A 5534-nucleotide genomic window follows, 5' to 3' on the forward strand; every position below is an offset into this window, starting at 1 on the left:
ATTGAAAGTAGGTACAGCAGAATAGAAGATGCTCAGTGTCCTAGATTACAGGACATAAACCATGTTGTAAATATGATCAATTTCCGGAGGATGGATTGCTTACTCAGTGAAACAGTGTTTGGAAGCAGGTGACATGGATACTAACCAAAAGGAAGCAATTTCAGATGTTGAGGAGAGAATGAAGACCGATTCTTCAGTCACTTCATAGGAAGGTTTGATGAGTGTCTTTTGAGCTGCTGTCTTTACTCCTGTTATCTGTTCATGAGCATGATGGAAACATCTACCATGAATTATAGTTCCAGAATGTAATGGTGTAATTTGTGTGCTTTCACACTGTAATGATAAACAACAACAACAACAACAAAAAAAGGCAGAAGTGGGTACCTTTCGGCAGACCCTGCCATGGTATGCCACTAAGTAAACAGGCCAGGGTCAACAGAGTTAGTGCTAGAGGTTATGGGAGGCAGGGGAGGGGAGAGTGAAAGAGTGAAAGGCCATGTCAGATTGGGGACATGAGAGACAGACAGAGAGGCAAGAGAGGAAAGAAGAGGCAGGAAATATAAGAGACTAGAGAGTGCTCTGATGGGCACTTTTAAGGGGTGCATTTGTCGAATAGCTTATAGTTGAAAGGCACCTGGTGACAGGTGATGACCTAACTGTTGCCCCAGTGAAAACTGTCACACACAAGACAGTATTTCTCTGTGTAACAGCCCTGCTGTCTGGAACTCACTCTGTAGTCCAGGCTGGCCTTGAACTCACAGAGATCCACCTGCCTCTGCCTCCGTAGTACTGGGATTAAAGGAGTGAGCCACCACCACCAGACTCCACCTCTTATTCTTGCTCAACATGTTAAATCCAATTTGGAGGACTTCCAAAGTTTTAAAACTGTTAGTCTTGTTTCAATTTACATATGTCTTGAAGAACCAGCAACAATTTCAGATCTCCAATTTAACTTTTTTGAGGGTTCAGAATCTTCATCTTCTACACTATATTCACTCCATCTTTTATCTGAATCTCCTTTGGTTTCTTCGTTATGATTTAAGTTCCAATTTTTAATTTAATGTGTATGGATGTTTAGCCTGTGTGTGTTTGTGCACAATGTGTTTTCCTGATGCCAGTAGAGGCCAAAAGGGGGCATCAGGTTCCCTGGAACTAGAGCTTAGACCTTTGTGAGGCACCAGGCAGGTGCTGGGAATCTATCCCAGGTCCTCTGGGAGAGCAGTCAGAGGTCTTTGCTACTGAATCATCTCTCCAGCCTGCTCTAATTATTATTAGTTTTTAAATTATTTACTTATTTATTTCGAGACAGGGTTTTGCTATGTAACCTTATAACTCCCTATATAGACCAGGCTGATCTTGAACTCAGACATCCTTCTGTTTCTGCCTCTCAAGTGATGAAATTAAAGGCCCAACCAATTCCAACTATTTTCAGTAACATCTCTTTTAGGCTGAGCTAACCAAAGCCTCCAGAGAAGTAACCTCTCCAGCACTGGGGCTGTTCTTGAACTTTCCTCCTCTTCACTCTAGGGCCCACACCTCCATGGTGCAGGTGGGAATCAAGTCCCGGGGTTCCAAGGAGTAGGAGCTGGGTGGCATCTCCATCCATGCCTCTCCCCTGTCTTGAGCCATTGCAAGACAGGGGGGAGCGCCTGGAGGCCTGAAGCTGGTTGGCTGGCTAGCAGCCTGTGTTTCTCCTTAGGAGCCTCTGGCTGTGGTGAATTATTCCCAGCATAATTCCCCTCGAACCTGATTCCCCATCCACCTTCTGTCCACAAGCCCCTGCCAGCTGCATGGGAGGGACAGCAAAGTCAGAAATCAGAGCTCTCGCCTCCCGAGTCCCAGGCTGCAAAAAGGCAGCACCGTGCATGGTGCTCTGCCATCGCCCACTACGCTCGCAGTGTCTGCCCTTCACTTCCACCCAGCCCTGGCATCACGAATGTTAGTGTGGACTGCATTGGTGTGTGTGTGTGTGTGTGTGTGTCTGTGTGTGTGTGTCTGTGTGTGTGTGTGGGGGTGGGTGTGGGTGTGGTGTCCTCTAATGCCACCAGGTGCCAGGTCCTTGACATTTTGTGTATTCAATGTATATATGCACAGGCTCACTGTGTAGACAAGGTGGCCTTGAACTCAGGGAGTTTCTCTGTCTCCCTGGTGCTGGAATTAACAGGCATGTGCCATCCCACCAGACCTTTTATTTTATTTTTTAAAGATTTATTTACTTTATGAATGTTTACCATGTATGTATGTATGTATGTATGTATGTATGTATGTGTGTGTGTGTCTATGTGCTGGTGGAAAGTTAGAAGAGAGAATTAGAGCCTCTGGAATTATTGTTACAGATGATGTGAACTGCCATGTGCGTGCTGGGAGCAGAACCATGGTTCTCTGGAAATGTAGAAAAAGCCAGGCATGGTGGCACACACCTTTAATCCCAGCACTCAGGAGGCAGAGGCAGGCAGATGTCTGTGAGTTCAAAGCCAGCTTGGTCTACAATTCGAGTTCCAGGATAGCCAAGGAAAAAAAAAAAACGGAAAAAAACAACAAACTTTCTTCAAAAACCAAAACTCGCCGGGCGTTGGTGGCACACGCCTTTAATCCCAGCACTCGGGAGGCAGAGGCAGGTAGATCTCTGTGAGTTTGAGGCCAGCCTGGTCTCCAGAGCAAGTGCCAGGATAGGCTCCAAAGCTACACAGAGAAACCCTGTCTCGAAAAACCAACAAAACAAAACTCAAAACCAAACAATCAAGCCCATCAAAAAGCAGATGGGGCATTTTGAGGGAGCTTCTACAAACCAGCCCACTGCTAGGTAGATTATCTCACTCACTGTTCCTAAAGCTCCATCTAGGAAACTTGACCTCACAGGGGAGGGAAGTAGGGCTCTAAGGTCAGTTTCAAAGTATGTAGCCGGTAGGAGACAAAGCCAGCTTTGAACTCCTGAACACTGACGGTCAGCTGCTGTACACTCAGATGCATTGCCACTCCCGTTCAGGTGACTATTTCTACTCCTGCTCCAGACCTTAGCGTGACAGCATTGCAGCAAGTCACATTTGCCAACGACACACTCCAGAATCACAAGAAGTAGGCCACAGATTGGGCAGCAAACCAAATGCATGTTATATAAGGAGCCTCATTAGAGAACACTGGAGACCCATGAGACAGCTTGTCTCATGGGTATAGCTGACACTGTAGGCGTTTGAATCAAGGAGTCCCAGAGCCTCTGTCCCAAGTCAGACAGAAGAACCCTCTCCTAGTGCTCAAGGGTTCCATTATTCCCTGGACCCAGTTATTTCTGAATTCAGAGTTATGCCTTTGTTGAATTCAGAGCATATAAAAGAGGCCATGCCTAAGGGTCAGGGAGCACTGGAGATGCCCATCAAGACACATCTGAATTTTCTAGAGCAACCAAGTGTAGGCATCTTGTCTGTGAACCAGTAACAGTGGCCACACCCATTTGGGTGTGGCTTCAGGCAGCCAGAAGCAGAAGGAAAGAAGTTTCAGTCATGGCTTCTGTTTGCATGCTCTTTCTGGTGGGTCAGCTGATCCCATAGGAAGGGCGGAGAAACACTCATGCCGTTGTTTGTATTTTTCTGTATAAGTGTTCCCCAATAAACACCCATTTATCATTTTATCTTGGGTCTAGTGAAGTCATTAAATCCTCGCCTTCAACCAAGGGCAGGATAAAGGATATTCCTTGCAGAGGTATGACCCAAGGCTAGAGCTACAGGAAGGTGATAGAATAGTGAGTACTTTCTAGGCCTGGGAGCCAGAGGACACCTGTCTTAGATGGCCTTGAGTCTAGTTTAATTATTTATTGCTGCTTAGCAGCAGAAACCTAATTACAGCTTTGCTTGACAGAGCTTTACTGGTGAAAAGTGGGATGCTACACAAACAGCCCGTTTCAAATGTAAACTGCTGTGTTTTTCACATTGTTTGTTCCCTCCAAACCTTGTGTTGAAGTTTGGTCTATAATATAATACAACTGTGTTGAAGGAGATAGGTGGGGCCTGTGAGAAGTGACTGGGCTGGGTGTGTGTTCTTGTTCTTGGGGACTGAATTAATTTGTGAGTGTGCCATGTTGTTTTGTTTCTTCCTCTTTTGTCTTCATCTGCTTGTCCTTCTGCCATGAGGCCCTCACCAGAAACTAAGCAGAGGCTGCTGCCATGCTCTGAACCTCCAGAACTCTGAGCCAAAAGAGATTTGTTCCTATATATGCTATGCAGTTTCAGGTATTTTGTTATACTAAGAGTAAACAGATAAGATGGAGTTTTATAAAGCTTGCCAACCAACCGCTACAACCTTCCTTGCCCAAACAAGCCAACCATTGTCTCATTGAAAAATAAAAGCTGATAGCAGTGTCTTATTTTACATTCTTTTGGGAGAAGGTCCAAAGGGTTAGCCTGTGGCATGTGACCTTTATTTGAATGATACTAGACACTGCATGTGTGAACAGATACTGAAGTTCAAATCCTGATTGCACTTTCTAGCTGTGTGGCTGGATAATCATTTAACCTAAGGAACAGTTCCATCTTGTGTAAAATAATGTTTATCCCGCAAATCAATTCAAGCAAAGCTGTAAAATAGTTAGCACATAACAGACCATGTTATTGTTTTATTACTTGCCTAGCTATCCAGGGTAGCTCTAGAGAAAGCAACAGAATTCCTAGGTCTCATTTTTGTTTTATGGGACAGGGTTTCACTAGATAGCTCTAACTAGCCTAGAACTATGTAGACTGGTTTCAAATTCAGATACCTCTCTAGTGCTGGAATTAAAGGCATTTGCCACCATGCCCTGACTCTGCTATTCCTTTTTTTAATTTTGTCTTTTTTTTTTCAGAGCTGAGGACTGAAACCAGGGCCTTGAGTTTGCTAGGCAAGTGCTCTACCACTGCTCTACCTCTCTATTATTCTTTTTTGTTTGTTTGTTTTTCTTTGGGACAGGATTTCTCTTATTGTTTTGGAGCCTGTCCTGGAACTCTGTAGACCACGCTGGCCTCGAACTCACAGAGATCCACCTGCCTCAGCCTCCCGAGTGCTGGGATTAAAGGCGTGCACCACCATCGCCCGAGTATCTCGGCTATTCTTTAAGGGATATTTAAAAGTGTAGAGTGTCTGATTGCACTAAGGAAAACTGGGGAGAGGAACTGATCATTATCCAATGCCCAGTGAAGTCAAGGCCTTACAGGAAGGGGTAAAACTGGAGTTAAACCTCATCCCCTTACCAGAAAGTGATCCTGCTCCCAGCAGGCTTGCTTCTGATTCACTGTCTCCTCGGAGCTCCTTGAGGTTAGAGGCCCTATCTTCCTTGTTCACCTATGGTCCCAAACTTGATGCTAGGGAAATGTGATTGAATGGAAAGAGATATTTTGGCAAATGAGTGGGGCTCAGATGGCTGTGGTCCCTGAGGGTATGCCAAGTCAAAGGACTGAGGAAGGTTGTGGAACTTTGAAAGGGGCAGCAGAGAGCTTCATCAAGTCTAGGTCCAGCCTCATCGTCAAACCTGGAGATTTCTGGCTTTCAATAACTGACATATACCCCAC

The sequence above is a fragment of the Cricetulus griseus genome, chromosome 3 (genome assembly GCF_003668045.3).
Source record: "Cricetulus griseus strain 17A/GY chromosome 3, alternate assembly CriGri-PICRH-1.0, whole genome shotgun sequence".
Classification (NCBI taxonomy): domain Eukaryota; kingdom Metazoa; phylum Chordata; class Mammalia; order Rodentia; family Cricetidae; genus Cricetulus; species Cricetulus griseus.